The sequence below is a fragment of the Ascaphus truei genome, chromosome 1 (assembly GCF_040206685.1).
Source record: "Ascaphus truei isolate aAscTru1 chromosome 1, aAscTru1.hap1, whole genome shotgun sequence".
In the NCBI taxonomy this organism is placed as follows: Eukaryota; Metazoa; Chordata; class Amphibia; order Anura; family Ascaphidae; genus Ascaphus; species Ascaphus truei.
Genome location: NC_134483.1, coordinates 537,444,825 through 537,466,486, shown reverse-complemented (window position 1 = coordinate 537,466,486; position 21,662 = coordinate 537,444,825). Strand labels below are relative to the sequence as shown.

Genomic DNA, 21,662 nt, shown 5'->3' with positions numbered 1-21,662 from the left:
TTCAATGCTGGACACCTAGTAACCCTAGATCCTGCACTTATTTTAGCAGGCATTTCTAGACGACCCAAAATATGGGAAATTAACCCCAAAGCCGGTGCTCTAGCTCAGAGAATTGCCTCTTTAATGTGTCTCAAATCGCTTCTGAACTCTGACCTTGGTTGTGATTTTATTTGCTGAAACAGGGCATATTTTCCCCTGGTTTGTAAACGTGGCGAACGTTTCACATATACGTATCTACAGATCAGCTGAGGCATCAAAGCCTCCTGACTGCAAAACAGGGGCAGAAAATGCACCTGATTCCTCAAACAAATGCAAATGCCAATGGTTTCAATGGGATTGTCTCTTGATAAATCTAGTGTAGATTTTTTTTCTCTGCATCCAGGAGACAATGTTAAATAATACTTTTTTCTGCATTGATACCTTTTTTTTTTTGCTGATATACTGAAAATGTAAGTAATTTTAACCTTTAGAAAATTCACATTCACAGCTGACCACTTCTTTAGGTGAGTTTGGTGCAACCTTAAATATTTTTTTTTAATATCATGCTCTGAAAATGGCGGTTTTTGGTGTGAAAGACGCAGTCACAAAAATAAAGCACTTAAAGTAATGTATTGCAGCTCCTTATATCAGTAACGAGGGTAAGATTAGTGAGGTGGGATTCTTTCCCGGTTCAATCTACATATTTTTGTTCAAATTATATTTGCAAGACAAAATCAAAATGTATATATATATATATATATATATATATGTATGTATGTACGTATGTGTGTATATATATATATATATACATATATATATATATATATATATGTATATATATATATTTCGTACCCACAATCGCCGTTTAGTTTCTCCCTTTTCTTTATCTATCGACCTCTTTGTCCCTCACTCTGTCTTTCTCTTTCCTTTCTTGCTGTTCTCTTTAAATCTATTTGACTCTCTTGGCATCAATGGCGGTAGCATGGTTGATGCTGTATAAAAGATACATGTGCGTTGATGTGAGCACAGCCCATCGGGTAGTTTGTCCAGGATGGGAAACCGCTCTCCATAAACACAGTGACACACAACGCATTAAACTGTGACAAGGACACGGAGTGCCAGTGTGGCATTGCATACATATCACAGCTTAATCCCCCCAGCCAGAGGGGTGACAAGTGCAGAGCTTAAGGCTTAAACTGCTGAGGTTACTAGTGTGACAGCTGAATAGCTTTAAAGTCCCAGGTCACCCACAGGGCACTCACATATACGCATGCGGCACAGTGTGCTGGAAAAGCAGCTATCGCTGCAGCAAGGTTGATGATGATGCATCCAGCGCAAAGAGATCAGAGACAAACTGGGAATCTCCCTATTGGTGATGGACTTTCTAAGCAAGTGAGCACCTCTGATGGAGGAACCTTAACAAGTGCGATTTATCACATGCAAATAATATGTCACCATTACACAGACACAGTAGAAGTGGTAATAAATCCCCTATAACCTTTCATTAATCAAGTTAGTCATCCATCTCCAAGGGCCTGTAATTTGCTGAAGGTTCTGAGGTCCAGCCAGTAAGAGGCAGACAGTACCTGCTAAGGCTGCGGTCCCAGTCACCGCCACAGCGCACGGCTCGGCGTGCGCTGTGCTATCAAGCCCCGCCCCCCCAGTCCGGCGGTCCCAGTCCCTACCTTGTCGCGCACCTTTCCCCAGCAGTGCGCGACAGGTTTTCAGGGAGACATGGGAATTTGACCTCGACATCTGCGACGGGGGGCGTGGCCACGCCCCCGCCGGCGGTTCAGCCAATAAGGGCGAACCAGCCGCGAGATGTCATGACCACGCCCCTGCAAACCCACAGCCATGCCCCCTCCCGTCGCAAACCTTCCCTCTCCCCCCAGACCGCAGATCTAATTGCTCTTACTGTAAAGAACCCTTTCCTTTGTTGCTGGTGAAATCTCCTTTCCTCCAACCTTAAGGGGTGATACGGAGTCCCTTGGGATGAATACTGTAGTTCTTTTGAAAGCTCCTTGTATTGTCCCAAAATATATTTGTATATAGTTATCATATCCCCTCTTAGATGCCTCTTTTCTAATGTAAATAAATCTAATTTAGCTATCCTCTCCTTATAAGTTAGATTATCCATCCCCTTTATTAATTTGGTGGCTCTTCTCTGCACTCTCTCTAGTTCCATAATGTCTTTTCTTAGGATTGGTGCCCAAAATTGTTCTCCATATTCAAGGTGTGGTCTTACTAATGCTTTGTAAAGGGGCATAATTACTTCCCTTCCATCCATTATATTTACATATAAATACTTCCCTTCCATCCATTGCCCGTTTAATGCAAGATAAGATCTTGTTTGCCTTTGCAGCAACTGCATGACTTTGGGCACTATTGCTAAGCCTGCTGTCTACAAGCACTCCTAAATCCTTCTCCATCAAAGATTCCCCCAATTTATCCCCATTTAATTTGTACGTTGCCTGTTTATTCTTGCTTCCCAAATGCATAAGCTTACATTTATCTGTATTAAACCTCATCTGCCATTTACCTGCCCAAGTTTCCAGTCACTCCAAGTTCTTCTGGAGAGAAATCACATCCTGCTCTGATTCTTCTACCTTACACAATTTAGTATCCATCATCAAAGATGGAGACTTTGCTCTCGATGCCAACCTCAAGGTCATTAATAAACAAATTAAAAAGCAGGGGTCCCAGTACCAATCCCTGAAGTACTCCACTCACGACTTTAGCCCAACCTGAAAAAGCTCCATTTATGACAACCCTCTGTTGTCTGTCTTTCAACCAGTTTTTAATCCAGGTGCATATATTATTACCGAGTCCAATTTGCTTTAGTTTGTACACTAACCTCTTGTGTGAATCCGTCTCAAAAGCCTTTGCAAAATCTAAGTAGACCACATCAACTGCATTACCCTGGTCTAAATTCTTACTTACCTCCTCAAAGAAACAAATAAGGTTAGTTTGGCAAGATCTATCCTTCATAAATCCATGCTGACTATTATTAATAACTAGCTGAGAGACCCGGCGTTGCCCGGGATGTAATGTTCCCGTTCCTCTCTCTCCTCCCCCCTCTCTCTGTTTGTCCCCCATTCACATCAATCCAGTCCCCCCCCTCCCTCCCTCCTTTACAGCTTCATGTAGCGTGTGTGCGTCAGTCACTGTGTGTTTGCTCGCGCGTCAGTGAGTCTGAGGCAGAAACACAAACACACACAGACTGACTGACGCACACACAGTCAGTGTGTGCCTCAGTCAGTGTGTGCGTGCGTCAGTCAGGCTTTGTGTGCGCGTCAGTCAGTGTGTGCGTGCGTGCGGCAGTCAGTCAGTGTGTGCGCGCGGGGCGTCAAAGGCAGGGGGGGGCGTCAAAGGCAGGGGGGGGGCGTCAAAGGGAGGGGGGGGCGTCAAAGGGAGGGGGGGGGTCAAAGGGAGGGGGGGGGGGTCAAAGGGAGGGGGGGGGCGTCAAAGGGAGGGGGGGCATCAAAGGGAGGGGGGGGGGGCGTCAAAGGGAGGGGGGGGGCGTCAAAGGGAGGGGGGGGGCGTCAAAGGGAGGGGGGGGGCGTCAAAGGGAGGGGGGGGCGTCAAAGGGAGGGGGGGGCGTCAAAGGGAGGGGGGGGGCGTCAAAGGGAGGGGGGGGGGCGTCAAAGGGAGGGGGGGGGCGTCAAAGGGAGGGGGGGGCGTCAAAGGGAGGGGGGGGCGTCAAAGGGAGGGGGGGGCGTCAAAGGGAGGGGGGGGGCGTCAAAGGGAGGGGGGGGCGTCAAAGGGAGGGGGGGGGGCGTCAAAGGGAGGGGGGGGGGCGCCTCAAAGGCATGGATTCCTCCCCCTGCATTTCCTGCAGTGGACAGGAGGGGGGGGGGCAGTGGACAGGAGGCGGGGGGGGCAGTGGACAGGAGGGGGGGGCAGTGGACAGGAGGGAGGGGGCAGTGGACAGGAGGGAGGGGGCAGTGGACAGGAGGGGGGGGCAGTGGACAGGAGGGGGGGGGCAGTGGACAGGAGGGGGGGGGCAGTGGACAGGAGGGGGGGGCAGTGGACAGGAGGGGGGGGCAGTGGACAGGAGGGGGGGGGCAGTGGACAGGAGGGGGGGGGCAGTGGACAGGAGGGGGGGGGGGCAGTGGACAGGAGGGGGGGGGCAGTGGACAGGAGGGGGGGGGGCAGTGGACAGGAGGGGGGGGGCAGTGGACAGGAGGGGGGGGGGCAGTGGACAGGAGGGGGGGGGGCAGTGGACAGGAGGGGGGGGGCAGTGGACAGGAGGGGGGGGCAGTGGACAGGAGGGGGGGGCAGTGGACAGGAGGGGGGGGGGGCAGTGGACAGGAGGGGGGGGGCAGTGGACAGGAGGGGGGGGCAGTGGACAGGAGGGGGGGGCAGTGGACAGGAGGGGGGGGGCAGTGGACAGGAGGGGGGGGGCAGTGGACAGGAGGGGGGGGCAGTGGACAGGAGGGGGGGGCAGTGGACAGGAGGGGGGGGCAGTGGACAGGAGGGGGGGCAGTGGACAGGAGGGGGGGGGGCAGTGGACAGGAGGGGGGGGGCAGTGGACAGGAGGGGGGACGCAGTGGACAGGAGGGGGGACGCAGTGGACAGGAGGGGGGACGCAGTGGACAGGAGGGGGGGGCAGTGGACAGGAGGGGGGGCAGTGGATAGGAGGGGGGGCAGTGGACAGTGACACACACACACACACACACACACACACACACACACCTCAGTTGATGCGCCCTTTCTCAGTTCCGCTTGGCGCCGGAGGTGAGGGAGCGACACCTACCTGTACTTCCGGGCGCCGCCACCGTCTGACTCGGCGCCGCGAGGGAGGAAGGGGGTCCGCCATCTTACGCGCCGCGTGGCAGCTGCGGGAAGCGAGGTGATTTGGTGCGGGGAGGGGGGAGAGGTGATTTGGAGCGGGGAGAGGTGATTTGGAGCGGTGAGGGGGGAGAGGTGATGCCGCTGGGGAGGGGGAAGAGGTGATGCCGCTGGGGAGGGGGAAGAGGTGATGCCGCTGGGGAGGGGGAAGAGGTGATGCCGCTGGGGAGGGGGAAGAGGTGATGCCGCTGGGGAGGGGGAAGAGGTGATGCCGCTGGGGAGGGGGAAGAGGTGATGCCGCTGGGGAGGGGGAAGAGGTGATGCCGCTGGGGAGGGGGAAGAGGTGATGCCGCTGGGGAGGGGGAAGAGGTGATGCCGCTGGGGAGGGGGAAGAGGTGATGCCGCTGGGGAGGGGGAAGAGGTGATTTGGAGAGGGGAGAGAGGTGTGTGTGTGTGTGTGTGTGTGTGTGTTTTATTTATTTTTTTGGACCTTTGGCCCGTCACTCCGCCTCAGGCCAATGAGAGGTGTGGGGGGCGGGCCAAGGGGGTGGTGTGAGTGTGTGAGGCCAATGAGAGGTGTGCGGGGGCGGGCGGGCCAAGGGACCAATGAGATTGCCGCTAGGGACACCGGACATCCAGCAGGCAGGCATGCATGCATGCAGGCAGGCAAACATACAGTGCTTTCACTAATATAGTATAAGATTTTGTTTTCCATTAGGTAGTCCTGAATATTATCCCGTATTAAACCTTCAAGTAGCATCCCCACTATTGAAGTCAGGCTTACAGGTCTGTAATTCCCCGGTTGTGATCTAGCTCCCTTTTTAAATATAGGCACCACATCTGCTTTACGCCAATCTTGTGGTACTTAGCCTGTGGAAATGGACTCCTTGAATATTAAATATAATGGTTTGGCTATTACTGAAGTTAGCTCATTAAAGAGGTTCCTTCTCCATGATGCTCAGTGCCAGATTACCCACTGGCAAACTAGGCATGTGCCTCGGCGGCCCCCGTAGGCTGCGGTTTACTGAGCCAGGAATTCCGGTGCCGGGGTACCTCCCAGGAGTTCAATTCCGAGCAGTGGGTGAGAGACTCTGATACTTAAACTTCACAAAGTATTTTTTTTTACTTGTTAGGACTTGTTAAGAAATTCTCATCTCAATGCAACTCAACAGAAAGTAAGAAAACCTCCCAAATCTATTACAGTACCTTACAGCAGGGGTGCGCAAACTGGGTAGGGGGGGGGGGCTACATTTTCTGGGGGGCCCGCGGTGCTTACGGAGGCCCCTCGCGCTCTTCCCCACAACGTTTAAATTAAATGCCGGGGGAATGCGCGAGGCCTCTGTATAGTCCCTTACCTGCTCTCCGGCGGCTTCTGGCGACACATCGCCATGGCAACGCGTCATCAAATGACCCCGGGGGTTACATGACGTCACGTTGCCATGGAAACACGGCGTCACATGATGTTGTGACGTCCAACGCCGTAGAAAAAGGTAAGCGGGGAGGCGCGAGCAGGGGGGGAAGAGCAGATAAAAAAGTTTGCGCACCCCTTCCTTACAGTAACGTTCCCCTGGGGTTTGGTACAGGCACAGCATTTTTTTGTGTGTACAAGTCCTTGTTGTTAGCGTTGTGCCAAACTTTCCAAAGTGCCTTTGCAAACCGTTTTGTCCTTTGTATAGCCACAGTCCCTACCTGGGGAACCAGCTCTCAGAACGTTTAAGGACTAAAAACATTTCCACCCCCCTGCCCCCCCCGCTGTTTCGCCAACGGATCACAACACAGTCAAGATTTGCATGTGATTCCCCAAGATCCTCTCCTCCCCCAGCAAGACCCAGATTTCCGGCTCCGCGTGAGAATTAGCACCGTTAACTGAACTGCTCGGCGAAGGTTCACCGCGCTGCGTTTCACCTCCGATCGATCCGAGGCTTTTGTTCGGGGGGGGGGGGGGGAGGGGGAAATAGGAGCCAATTTCACAAACTCGGTCGAAATTTGCACATCATCATGTCTTCAGTCCAGAGGTGCTCAACTCCAGTACTCAAGCCTTCCCCAAACAGGTCAGGTTTTCTGGATATCCCTGCTTCAGCACAGGTGGCTCAACCAGTGGCTCAGTCAAACCGAGCCACCTGTGCTGAAGCAGGGATATCCTGAAAACCTGACCTGTTGGGGGGGGGGGGGGGGTTCTTGAGAGCTGGAGTTGAGCCCCCTGATGTAGACTTTAGCCGTCTCCAAGCAGCTGAGTGCATGGTCAGCAGGGAAAAAACCCCAAGTCACGTCATGTTAATCTCTGCATACGAGGGCTGGTAAGTATAACCAAGCACGTTACTTCCCTCGCTGCTGTTGACGAAATACGAACGGCTCCAGCAGGTGGCTCCGTTATAATAATAATTGAAAGGCTGCCAGCTGGGATTGCCAGCGGAGTCATTTGCCTGTTTATACAAACAAGCCTGCGTTCCCCTGAACTGAATCCCGACAAACCCGCCCTCTTACTGTAAGTGTTTCTGCAAGGAGCACAGTAACGGATCAGCCAGGGAGGAGAGTCAAATGGCTTCGTTTCTATCTCCATTTGCCTTTCTGGCTATCTGCGGCCATTGGCTTACCTTGAGAACCGAGACCCCCAAATCGTTGGTAACCCCCCAATAATTACAGTGATTAAGATGCCCGCGTCCGTGCCTGATTGCAATTCTTCATTTCGAATGGGGTTTATGTGATATCTATGCCCTAAACCATGGGGTGCTGAACTTCAGCCCTCGAGAACCCCTCCCCCCCAACAGGGCAGGGCAGGTGTTAAAGATATCCCTGCTTCAGCACAGGTGGCTCATCACCTGTGCAAAAAGCAGCACAATACTCTCCACCGTCAGCGAAAGGGTTGCATTGAGAGGGTAGGGGTTTCTTCTCTTAGAAATCTGCTGCTGTTCCTTTGCAGTCGTGAAACGAGTAGAGGCTGTCGCGGTCAGTGACAGGCGGGACAGAGAGGCCGGGTGTCTTATTTGATTGGGTGCTGGCAGTGCCGGGCACCAATAAACATGCCTATCCCTTAGACCCAGGGTGCTCAACTCCAGTCCTCAAGCTCCACCAACAGATCAGGTTTTCAGTATGTCCCTGCTTCAGCACAGGTGGCCCAATCAGTCCCTGCTTCAGCACAGGTAGCGCAATCCGTCCCTGCTTCAACTGAGCCACTGATTGAGCCACCTGTGCTGAAGCAGGGATATCCTTAAAACCTGTCCTGTTGGGGGGGGGGGTCTTGAGGACTGGAGTTGAGCCCCCCCCCCTGTAACGTCTTTGTTGTTGTAAATATACCACATTAGACTGGTAAATGGGAACACGCAGTTGTTCTGCAGATCCTCACACTTTGAACATCGCAGCTGCCAAGTCACAAACCACTGAGACGACCTTAACATATTCAGGTTGCTATCTGTCATGGAACAAGAATCACATTCCTGCCCGACCCCCCTTCTGCTTGTCAGCTCCTTAAGTTCAGCTGCAGGCATTGGCTCCACATACACACACTGTGCCTGTGTAACATGCAACAATGTTGCATTTTTTGCCTCTGAGCACATAATCAGTGAACTGCTACTGCAGCTTCTCCAGTCCTCCCAGTTAATGGACTTTCCCATGTTCTCCCCTGTCTTTTGCTGACAGTTAGTGCAGTCCCACTCAACCTTTAGTGTGACCCCTGCCCCTCACTTTCTTTTCCACCCTAGATTACAGTGAGTACAGACCTGTCTGCATCCACCCCTGGTAAGGCCTTTCTCTCTTACCATAGTCCAACCTCATAGAAGCATCCCACATAGAGAAGCACTCTCTGCCTACACTACACCCACAAGTTCCTGTGTTTTCTAATCCAGCAATAAAATTAAGAAAGACATTAAGGACTTGTCATGCTTTGGAAGAGGGAGGACATGAGTTGAGCTTACTGGAACTAATCATACATCATTCGTGACCCTGGTTCCAGGAAAGTAAGAGAGAGACCGTGTATTAGAGGTCTACGCAGAAGCTATCACTCACAGCCTTCATGCTACAAAAGTGCAGCTCTACACAGCTATACAGCAAACTGCTACAGCTTTCTGCAAAAACAAGCAGCAGTTTAAACAGAACAGTAAAACAAAGACCTGTGTTAGGGAATCACACAGGAGCTACTACTCAAAGACTTTATGCTAAACAGAATAGTCTCTGCACCCCAGGACAAGCAGCAGCTTCACTCTGCCAGACAGGGCAGCAAGCTTTATACAGCAAACTGCACACAGCCTGCAACCTTACAGAGAAGCAAGCAGCTTACACTGCACGAGCAACCCTGCACACAAGGCAGCAGCTTTGCAAACAGACTGTACACACAAACCTAATTGCCTTTTTCTCTGTCTGAGTCCACCCGCTGCTCAGCCCCACAGTGAGGAGCCAACGGACACCTGTAAGTACAGCTACCCCAACGCTGCACGCTGCAGGACACCGCTCGGCATCATCTGAGACAGACGCCCATCGCTGAAAAGGTAAAAGACCGCACGCCACACGCACTGGCAAAGGCCTACACACACCTACAGCATGGCGGAACTCAGAGCCTCACCAGACATCACGCAGGAAAGCGATCTCTCAAACACAGAGACCGCTGCGCAACTGCAACAGGCGCAGGCAGGCGCAAGGCCTAAACGGGCAGTCACACTGACACAAAAGGCCCGCGAGAAATATGAGAATGACATTGAAGCGCACCGCGCTAAATTAGAGTTGGCCTGGAGCACAACCACACTGGGAATACGCAACGTTAGTAGCATTGGCAACTATGCGCAACAGCTCGAGCAGGCAATAACGCAATTAAGGACCGATTACTCGCGTTATCAAGAACTGTCAGAAGCATACATTACTTACCTGACCAGGGCCAACACCAGCGAAAGCCTGCAAGAAAGAGACTTACAAAATGACATTGACCTTACACGTGACAGCCGCGTGCGGACCGCTATCACAGACGCGCAAAGCGTGAGAAAAGAGCTCCTCCTGGAGACCGCGTCGCAGCGCTCCAGCACATCAAGGCACTCATCAAGGTCAGCAAGGTCAGCAAGATCAGCACAATCCAACACGTCTAGCGCGAGCACAAACGCCACCAAGGCGCGAGCCACCGCAGAGGCCGCACGTGCCAGGGCCGAATATGGTCGGAGAGAGGCAGCCGTAAGGGCAGAAAAGGCGCGCATAGAAGAGGAGGAGCAGGCCGCCTCCGCTGCCAATGCCGCCGCCGCTGCTACCACCGCCGCTGCCAATGCGCGCAGAAAGGCCGAATTGGACGCGGATCTAGAGGCACTTAATCAAGAGAAGGAAGCCGCCGCCGCCATAGCCCAAGCGGAAGTCCTAGAAGCAGCCGCACAACAGGACGGCGGGGAGCTACCGTACAGACGGGTAGCTTCAGAGGATCCAGTCCAACGCACTGAAGACTACGTAAGGAGCCTCTTCAGTGTGAACACCAGCGCACCATCTCAACACGGATGGAGCGACTCCACAGATACCGAAGACTCGCTAGGACCACGAGGAGAAGACGCTGCTCCATCAATGGCCCATGCTGCCTGGGATAGCCGCAACAGTGATCCACACGCCAGCGCGCACACGGATGCACCACAACAGGCTCGCAATCCAGGTACACCCACGCGGGAGAAAACAGCCCCTCACACTGGCCAGCAGCCATCACGCGTCCACGCCAAGGAAGAGGCGACCGCACAGACCGGCCCAGCAACTACCTCAGAACGGGGCAAACGCGCCGATGTCTCAGGTCTGACAGACATAGCCAAGTACATGATCCGGCGCGACTTGGTGCACGCAGGACTCATCAGCTTCGACGACCGCCCTGAGAACTACCGGACGTGGAAGTTCACGTTCAAAGACGCAATCGACAGCTTGGACTTCTCAGCAAGGGAAGAGCTCAACCTGTTAGTTAAGTTCTTGGGGAACGTATCCAGGGAGCAAGCGCAGAGACTTCGGACGGCAAACGCACATCAACCCCAAGTAGGCCTGGACCTAGTGTGGGAAAGGCTAGAAGAGACCTATGGCAGCCCTGAAGCAGTCGAGGATTCACTCTTCAAAAGAATCGAGAGCTTCCCCAAGATCACGAGTAAAGACTACTCGAAGTTACGAGATCTTGGAGACCTGCTGCAAGAACTGGAGTTCGCAAGGAAAGACCATTCCTTAATAGGTCTCAACGCCCTAGATTCAGCTCGTGGAGTGAGACCCATCCTGGAGAAGCTACCCTTCAACCTCCAAGAAAGGTGGCTTTCACAAGGTTCCAAATACAAAAGGGAGAAGCAGGTTGTCTTCCCCCCATTCTCATTCTTCGTGAGCTTCATCTGCGAAGCGGCAAAGACAAGAAACGATCCAAGTTTCATCTTAGGTGCGCAAACCACATACAGTGCAAGCAGCCCGAAGAACGAGAGACTAGCGACGAGATATGGTAACCCCCAAACACCCATCTCGGCCCGCAGGACGGACGTGCCTCCCACGGCCCAAACTACTCCCGATCAGTCGGTCGCCGGAGACAAGGAACCAAGGGACCCAAACAGGGAATGTCCCATACACAAGAAGCCACACCCACTCAACAAGTGCTTTGGGTTCAGGATGAAGTCCCTAGAGGAACGCAAGAGGTTACTTGGAGAATTCGGAGTTTGCTTCAAGTGCTGCGGTTCCACGACCCATCTAGCCAGGGACTGTAAGGAAGAGATCAAATGCACAGTGTGCGAGAGTGACAAGCACGTGACAGCGTTACACCCAGAGGCGATGACACTCCACCAACTCAAGAACCCATCCTCCATAGCGGAGCATGGCGGGGAGAAAGAAGGAGAGTCAACATCCGTCACATCTCAGCTCACCGAAGTTTGCGGAAAAGAAGGTGACAAAATGTCCTGCTCCAAAATATGCCTTGTCGCAGTGCACCCCCAGGGACAACCTGAGAAGGCTATTCGGATGTACGCAATCCTCGACGACCAGAGCAACCGATCACTGGTCAGGTCAGAGTTCTTCGACATGTTTAACATACAAGATGGTGCCTTTCCTTACACTCTCAGAACGTGCGCAGGGCAAATGGAGACCACAGGGAGAAGAGTGAACGGCTACACCATATGCTCAATAGACGGCAAAGTGAACATGCCCCTTCCCACACTCATCGAGTGCAACCACATGACCACAAACAGGGACGAGATACCCACACCAGACGTGGCACTCCATTACCCCCACCTCAAAGGAATAGCCAACCACATCCGGCCGGTGGAACAAGACGCCAAGATCCTGCTGCTGCTCGGTAGGGACATCATGAGGGTACATAAAGTCCGTAAACAGCACAACGGACCCCACAACGCGCCATACGCCCAAAGACTCGACCTAGGATGGGTGATAGTGGGCAACTCGTGCACTAACAGAGAGCACGGGCAAGACTACGTTGATGCCCGCAGAACGGAGGTGACAGAATGTGGACACACATCTCTCTCTGAACCATGTCTTGGCCATCTCCAAGTGACCAAAGGGCCAAGTGAAGAGGAAAGACAAGGTCATACCCCTGAGACCAACAAAGACATCCTCACGCCGATGGGATGCGACAATGGCTTAGGATGCTCAGCAGTCCAGACAGCCAAGGATGATGAGTCGACTCCACCGAAGGAAGAGAGGAACCTCCCAAAGGTGACCGACAAAGGGATCGTCCTAAAAACAACAAACAATCAGACAATAATCCCGCGAGCAAGGGCACAATTAAGACGTACAGTTGTTCCTCTCCACAGAGTATCAAGCAACAGAGCAACCAATTGCCACGGCTGGCATAGCCGCAAAAGATTGCGCCCCACAGGCGAAGCCACAGTGTCAAAAGGACTGTTCGTTCAAACACGTAAAAGGGGACAGTTGCAGAGACATTTCCCAAAAGGATTTACAAGGACAAAAGAGACTGTTCTTCGTCATGTCCAGGGAGAAAACAACCTCCCGATGGCAGTCAACAAAGAAACACAAAAGCGTTTCACCAAACTACGCGGAGATGTTCTCGTGCAAGAGAAATGTACCGATGAACTACGGTGCACAGCGTTCCAGACAACAAGGAACGATGACAAACAAACACCCTCGAGGGAAGATAGAGGATTCCCGAGGTTAACTGTCAAGGAGCTCTCTAAAGACGGACTAAGCAGTCGGGTGACTCCGCTACCATTCCGTTCACCAAGGAGGCGCTTCCCAAACAATGGAGAACATGCCATCTCTAGGTTCACCTCGCACCTCTGCGGCCCACAAAGGGAACCAGAGACCAAAAACAACTTTGTGGTCTTCATCCAGAAGATATTCTTTACCGGCCACGCAAAGCCAGCACCTCTAATGGAGGAAGGCAAAGAATGTCGGTACCTCCAATCACCTGGGGCCTACCACCCTCAGGAACCCGATCAAATCCGGGTGATGTTCAACCCCAGCGCTCAGCTTCAGGGAGTCTCCCTGAACGACGCCCCCTTTATTGGATTACATTCGACAACCAGTTTTCCAGGGACAGTAATCCGCTCCCACAAGGAGCCAAAAGCCCTCTCCTTCTGCCAAACGCCAGGTGATAGAGCAACAGGCTGCCACGGCTGGTATACCTACAAGGGGATACACTCTGTGGGTGAAACTACAGAGACAAAAGGACTGTTCTCTCACAAGACTAAAAGGAAACAGTGCCAGAGACTTTTATACAAAGACATTGTGGTGCAACCAGCAAACCTGGAGCTGTGCATCCACCCTGCATCCTTTGCCAAAGAACCTTGGCCAAGGGACCTTGATACCAGTGATACCTGCCGGTGTCACATCGCTATGTGGACATGGACTCTTGCATTGTTTGAGAATGTGATGTTATCTTTGTTATGCATTGCACATATGTTCCACATATTCCAGTTATATAGTGGTATCTCCAGATACCAGACGGGGAGTGTCATGGAACAAGAATCACATTCCTGCCCGACCCCCCTTCTGCTTGTCAGCTCCTTAAGTTCAGCTGCAGGCATTGGCTCCACATACACACACTGTGCCTGTGTAACATGCAACAATGTTGCATTTTTTGCCTCTGAGCACATAATCAGTGAACTGCTACTGCAGCTTCTCCAGTCCTCCCAGTTAATGGACTTTCCCATGTTCTCCCCTGTCTTTTGCTGACAGTTAGTGCAGTCCCACTCAACCTTTAGTGTGACCCCTGCCCCTCACTTTCTTTTCCACCCTAGATTACAGTGAGTACAGACCTGTCTGCATCCACCCCTGGTAAGGCCTTTCTCTCTTACCATAGTCCAACCTCATAGAAGCATCCCACATAGAGAAGCACTCTCTGCCTACACTACACCCACAAGTTCCTGTGTTTTCTAATCCAGCAATAAAATTAAGAAAGACATTAAGGACTTGTCATGCTTTGGAAGAGGGAGGACATGAGTTGAGCTTACTGGAACTAATCATACATCATTCGTGACCCTGGTTCCAGGAAACTATCTCCTCCAAAAGAGGGGGAGGGATTTGCGCATCATATAATAACATCGCCCCTAGGAAATGTCTCACCAGCAATAATGTCAGCGGCTGTTTTTTTTTAAATTTCAAACCTGGCACACAAAAAAAACCATTTTTTTTTTAAGAAAGAGTAAATAGAAAGAAGAAAAGACAATTTTTTTTTGGTGGCTCCAGCAAGACAAATATAATCAGAGAAATATCAGCAAAGCAAGCTGGGCAAATTAAAAAAAAAAAGACTAATACTGTAGTGCACATGATAATAAGTTATACTTCCAACGTTTCAATCCAATAAATGGACCTTCATCAGGGCTGATGCTGTACTAATGTTTATTGCATTAGGCCTCGGCCAGGCTCCCCGCTGCTGTGCTTTCCAGTTGCTTTTTGTTGTTTGCTTTTTAATAATGGTGTTTATTTGGAGTTTTCTTTTAATTATTGATTTTTTTTTGTGTGTTTTAATCGTTTATTCTGTTGTTAATTTGGTATTTACTTAATTGATTGCTGGTAATCTTTTAGGCACCGGATTGGTACCGCAGGCCAGTGGGGACCCTTAGACACCCGTGGGGACCACCCGAGGGCCCCCAGACACCGGCGGAGACCACCCGAGGGCCCCCGCTGGCCTCTGGTATCATTCCTGTGCATAAAAACAAAACATTGCTTTTATGTGTGTTAGGGGGGTATAGGGGTTGTTGGGGGCACAGGGGGTGGGTTGTGTATTGGTGGGTAGTATATATTGCAAAGTTTATTGGGGCAATTGCCCCCAATAAACCTGCTATTGTGCCTTAACCCCTTCATTGCCTTGGCAGCTATCCGCTAAGGTAATGAAGCTGCTTTAATGTAAATGTTATATTAATAGTGTGCGGGAGCAGGGGGTCTCCTGAGCTGAACCGCTTTGATTTCTGCCTCAGCGACCCCTGCTTCCCGAGTTACAGGCCCTGGTACGGGGCATCGGTGCCGGTATCGCCGACATTTTTAAATCGTCCGCGTCACGTGACCTTGGGATTTAAATACTGGAGGAGATGCCGTTACCCCGTACCAGGGCCTGTAACTCGGGAAGCAGGGGGTCCCTGAGGCAGAAATCGATGCCGTTCAGCTCAGGAGACCCCCTGCTCCCGCACACTATTAATAACATTTACATTAAAGCAGCTTCATTACCTTAGCTTATAGCTGCTACTGTAATTAATTTTGTTTTATTGTTATTGGGGTTTTGTTACTAGTGTACATGAGCAGGGGGTCTCCTGAGCTGAACGGCATTGGTTTCAGCCTCGGGGACCCCCTACTTCCCGAGATACAGGCCCTGTTATGGGGTGCCGGTATCCCCCTGCAGGATTTAAATCCCCTGGTCACATGACGCAGGTGATTTAAAAGCACAGGGGATACCGGCACCCCATAACAGGATCTGTATCTCGGGAAGTAGGGGGTCCCCGAGGCTGAAACCAATGCGGTTCAGCTCAGGAGACCCCCTGCTCATGTACACTATTATTAAAATCAATATTTTTACTGGACTATCGCCTGTAAGAGCCGTGCGTGGAGCTGCAGCATCTCCCTGAAGCTCTTACAGGCTGCATTTTTTTCCTATCAGCTATCCCGCTGTAGAATTTATAGCACGATAGCACTGATACAAAAAACAGCTCGCACGATAGTGCGTTTTTTAAATCGGCCTTAAAAAAATATCCTTCACTTTTTAGTGAATCCCACTTATGGCATCATGTCTTATGGCGCGATAAAAAAAATGCATTGTCGGACGCGAAAGCATTCAGTTTATCACTGCTTTGTGAATAGGCTCCTCTGTCTCTCTCTGATGGGACTGTAAAGGTTTTTTTTTCTCCAGTGTAGTTACTCTCTTAGGGATACTAAGGGTAATCTTCCAATGGATTTCAAAATTAAGAGTAGACTCTAAATAGTGTAGTCTGTCTACAAAGTTATAGTAAAAAGGAATAAGCTAAAATATGTACCCTCACATTTGGCACATATACAATGCGCATTGAAATGTAGAGAGCTGCGGGTTCGTGGCAGATTGGTCATTCAATTTTTTGGGCACTGCATACTTTGCAACTGCTGACAGCTGTATTATTAATAGTGTGTAGCCATGTATCCTCTTGGCTACTAATCTATCCTGCCTAACACATAAACCCTAGTACCAGCGCAGGCAGTGTTAGGGTAAATCCAGAGTTTTCCCCTGCAGTAAGCAGCTCCCTTGAGTGACAGCGGGTCTTGGGGTCTGTGTTCTGCCCAATCAGGGGCTCAGACCTGAGACCCTCCCCTTGGGTACAAAAGGAGCTGCAGAGCCTACATTTAGAGAGTTCTAGGACGCGTGGAGTCAGGGCTCTGCCCACCATCCTTCCCCTCCCTCAGAGGAGTGGGATCACTACCCCTCATTCCACCAGAGAAGGAGGAAGTTAAGGAGAGACCTGTAGGGCTCCAATAGTATTCACAGCATTCTGCGAGCCAGCAGGTGAGCAGCACAAACACCGTGTAATAGTGACATCTCCCAGAGGGTGGGGGAAAACCTGTTACCAGTGCAAAAGAGGAAAATAACACAATTAATAGATGGCTGCAGCACAGAGCAGCTTTGGCAGGCGCTGGAGGATTTAAAGGCTATTTGGACACAAAGTCAGCATTCCCCTGAAGGCTTTTTCAGCTCCTGTATAATTTTTGTACAGCTATTTATGTTCTAATATTGGTTCCGGGTGCTGCAAATAAGCCAGCAGCTTGGGGCACACAACTCCCTTTGTGCCGGCTTGCTTGGGAACGACACACGCCCATAACGGAACCTGGGTGTAGGAAGAAAAACACCTAGCAGGGCTCGGCTTGTTATGAGGATTAGCCGTCCTCCATGCAATCAGAATCTCTGCACGATGTGTTCGCATTGTCTGAACGTTGCCAGCTTCTGTCCTGTTGTGCTTTGGATTGCTACTGCAGTTATTTGCATTGTTCTATGTCACGTGTGCCGGGCGCACAAATACCATATTGGGCGCGAGAAGAAGTCTCATTTTTTAAAATATTTTATGGAGGTACAGAACGCCAGGTTACTAGAACAGAGGCGAAGGGCTCACATCTATAATAAAGAGCGCTGGCATTTTAGTCCCACTAAAGGACACGCAGAAAAGTATTTTTATATCCTTTTGTTGGTCTGGATTAGGTTCTTCCCTGTAATATGATTGACAGCATGTGGGTGGGGGGGGGAGGGGGGGAGGGGGGGGTGAAGTATTCAGCTTTGTGTGGGGGTGCGTACGAGTACGTTTCTGCGAAATAATCTTTTATTAGCTTCTGGGCAACGCCAAGAAAAGCATGAAATACAATAAATGATAATTCGTTTTCTTGTACAGCGCCAGCAAAATGTCAGTAGTTTTAAAAATCCACCAGCGCCCTATATCCCTGCAGCTCGTAAAGGGGCATTTTGGGATGAGCAGTTACAGGGTATAGGGTAGGTACAGTAAAAGGGAGTGTGCAAGGTGACAAGGAGCGGCGTTTTGAACGGAAGTGATGTATTGAAAAGAGTGTGTAGGGTTGTGTGTAGGGGTGTAGGGGTGTAGGGGTGTGTGTAGGGGTGTGTAGGGTTGTGTGTAGGGGTGTGTGTAGGTGTGTGCAGGTGTGTGTAGGAATGTGGTCTACGATGTTTTTCTCGCCACAGTTGGTTATCCGCAGGCATTTAGCCCCCACCGTTCAGCCGCAGGGTACAGCTAGCCGCTGGTGATTTCAGCGCGAAGGTTAGTCACTAACCTGAACCCCCCGCCATTAATCGGACCCCGTACTCTAAAAACCCTTAACTCCTTACCCTAAGCTGTTAACCCCTTAACCCAGGGGTGCACAATCGTTCCCTACTGCGCCTCCCTGCCTGCTTCCCTCCCTGCTCGCGCCTCCCTGCCTGCTTCCCTCCCTGCCTGCTTCTCTCCCTGCCTGCTTCCCTCCCTGCCTGCTTCTCTCCCTGCTCGCGCCTCCCTGCCTGCTTCCCTCCCTGCCTGCTTCCCTCCCTGCCTGCTTCTCTCCCTGCTCGCGCCTCCCTGCTCGCGCCTCCCTGCCTGCTTCCCTCCCTGCCTGCTTCTCTCCCTGCTCGCGCCTCCCTGCCTGCTTCCCTCCCTGCCTGCTTCCCTCCCTGCCTGCTTCCCTCCCTGCTCGCGCCTCCCTGCCTGCTTCCCTCCCTGCTTGCGCCTCCCTGCCTGCGCCTCCCTGCCTGCTTCCCTCCCTGCTCGCGCCTCCCTGCCTGCTTCCCTTCCTGCCTGCTTCCCTCCCTGCCTGCTTCCCTCCCTGCTCGCGCCTCCCTGCCTGCGCCTCCCTGCCTGCTTCCCTCCCTGCCTGCTTCCCTCCCTGCCTGCTTCCCTCCCTGCTCGCGCCTCCCTGCCTGCTTCCCTCCCTGCTCGCGCCTCCCTGCCTGCGCCTCCCTGCCTGCTTCCCTCCCTGCTCGCGCCTCCCTGCCTGCGCCTCCCTGCCTGCTTCCCTCCCTGCTCGCGCCTCCCTGCCTGCTTCCCTCCCTGCCTGCTTCCCTCCCTGCTCGCGCCTCCCTGCCTGCTTCCCTCCCTGCCTGCTTCCCTCCCTGCCTGCTTCCCTCCCTGCCTGCTTCCCTCCCTGCCTGCTTCCCTCCCTGCTCGCGCCTCCCTGCCTGCTTCCCTCCCTGCCTGCTTCCCTCCCTGCTGGCGCCTCCCTGCCTGCTTCCCTCCCTGCCTGCTTCCCTCCCTGCTCGCGCCTCCCTGCCTGCGCCTCCCTGCCTGCTTCCCTCCCTGCTCGCGCCTCCCTGCCTGCGCCTCCCTGCCTGCTTCCCTCCCTGCTCGCGCCTCCCTGCCTGCTTCCCTCCCTGCCTGCTTCCCTCCCTGCTCGCGCCTCCCTGCCTGCTTCCCTCCCTGCCTGCTTCCCTCCCTGCCTGCTTCCCTCCCTGCTCGCGCCTCCCTGCCTGCTTCCCTCCCTGCCTGCTTCCCTCCCTGCTGGCGCCTCCCTGCCTGCTTCCCTCCCTGCTGGCGCCTCCCTGCCTGCATCCCTCCCTGCTGGCGCCTCCCTGCCTGCTTCCCTCCCTGCTGGCGCCTCCCTGCCTGCTTCCCTCCCTGCTCGCGCCTCCCTGCCTGCTTCCCTCCCTGCCTGCTTCCCTCCCTGCTTGCTTCCCTCCCTGCCTGCTTCCCTCCCTCCCTCCCTGCTCGCGCCCCACCTCCCTCTGGCTCTCCAGCATAAATTTATACCGTGGGGTCACGTGATGTCACCATGCCAACGTGACATCACATGACCCTGCAGCGTCATTTGATGCCGTGTTGCCAGAGCAACACGTCGCAGACGAGAAGGTAAGCGAATTTGCAGAGGCGATCCCCCAGCATTAATTTAGATGTCGGGTAAGACCGCGGGATCTCTGCAACCACCGCTGCCTTAACCTAACCCATAAACCCTTTAACCTAACCCATAAACCCTTTACCCTAACCCATAAACCCCTTACCCTAACCCATAAACCCTTTACCCTAACCCATAAACCCCTTACCCTAACCCATAAACCCTTTACCCTAACCCATAAACCCCTTACCCTAACCCATAAACACCTTACCCTAACCCATAAACCCCTTACCCTAACCCATAAACCCCTTACCCTAACCCATAAACCCCTTACCCTAACCCATAAACCCCTTACCCTAACCCATAAACCCCTTAACCTAACCCATAAACCCCTTAACCTAACCCATAAACCCCTTACCCAAACCCCTAACCTTAACTCCTTACCCAAACCCCTAAACCTAACTCCTTACCCTAACCCATAAACCCGTTACCAAAACTCCTAACCTCAACTCCTTACCCTAAAACCCCTAAACGTAACCCCTAATATCGGACCCCATATCCCTAAAACCCCTATCCTTAAGCCCTTACCATAACCTGTTAACTCCTTTCCCAACCCGTTACCCTAAAACCCCTAACCTTAACCCGTTAACCCCTAACCTTAACCTCTTACCCAACCCTAAAACCCTTACCCTAAAACCCCTAACCTTAACCCCTTACCCTAACCCGTTAACCCCATACCCTAAAACCCCTAACATTAACCCCTTACCCTAAAACCCCTAACCTTAACATCTTACCCTAACACGTTAACCCCATACCCTAAAACCCCTAACCTTAACCCCTTATCCTAAAACCCCTAACCTTAACCCCTTACCCTAAAAATCCCTAACCTTAACCCCTTACCCTAACCCTTAAACCCCTTACCCTAACCCATAAACCCCTTAACCTAACCCATAAACCCCTTACCCAAACCCCTAACCTTAACTCCTTACCCAAACCCCTAAACCTAACTCCTTACCCTAACCCATAAACCCCTTACCAAAACTCCTAACCTCAACTCCTTGCCCTAAAACCCCTAAACGTAACCCCTAATATCGGACCCCATATCCCTTAAGCCCTTACCATAACCTGTTAACTCCTTTCCCAACCCGTTACCCTAAAACCCCTAACCTTAACCCCTAACCTTAACCCCTTACCCAACCCTAAAACACTTACCCTAAAAACCCTAATCTTAACCCCTTGCCCTAACCCGTTAACCCCATACCCTAAAACCCCTAACCTTAACTCCTTATCCTAAAACCCCTTACCTTAACCCCTTACCCTAAAAAACCCTAACCTTAACCCCTTACCCTAACACGTTAACCCCATACCCTAAAACCCCTAACCTTAACCCCATACTTTAAAACCCCTAACCTTAACTCCTTATCCTAAAACCCCTAACCTTAACCCCATACCCTAAAACCCCTAACCTTAACCTCATACCCTAAAACCCCTAACCTTAACCTCATACCCTAAAACCCCTAACCTTAACTCCTTACCCTAAAAAAACCCGAAAGTTAACCCCAAATACTAACACTACTCCCTGTAACCACATACTTACCTTCGCTGTGAAACGGCCGGCGGCTCCCTGTCCCCCTGCGGCTAAATGCCTGCGCCTGGTCGGCGGTGGCGGTGAGATGGCCACGCCGAAACGTCCCGTTGCGTTGGAGTGAGGCATTACGGCAGCAGGCTGGTACTTTAGGGATGACAAAGGGAATACACTTAGGCTGCGGCCCCGCTGCCCGCGCTGCCCGCGCGTCTACCGGGCTTGAGGCGCGTGCAGCCGAGTTCCCCGGTCTGCAGTGAGCTGCAGGTGGAAAGACGGAGGGGCGTGACAGGGGCGTGGCCATGACCTCACCCAGCAGGTTTGCCCTCATTGGCTGAACCGCCAGGGGGCGTGGCCTAGCGCTCCGTCGCTACTGCTAATTACAATTTTCCTGTCTGCAGGAAAAACGCACCGCCCCGGCGCGGCAGGCCGCCCCTCGCAGCCGCCCCGGCCCCACGGAAGGGCGGCCCTTGCCCCCGCAGTGCCCGACCAAGCCTTAGGGGTCTGATAATCACATAATGGAAAACTGGGACAAAACCAATGTCAAAAAAAAAAAATGCACCAGAACTGATGAAAGAATAATGGCTGCATTCCTCTCTCACATACT

At 52.3% G+C, this 21,662-nt stretch overlaps 1 protein-coding gene across 2 annotated transcripts in view; it reads left to right on the top strand.

Annotated features, from left to right (window-relative positions):
- Nucleotides 1–21,662, top strand: part of VAX2 (ventral anterior homeobox 2) — an 82,245-nt gene that overhangs the window by 36,667 nt on the left and 23,916 nt on the right. The window lies entirely within an intron of this gene.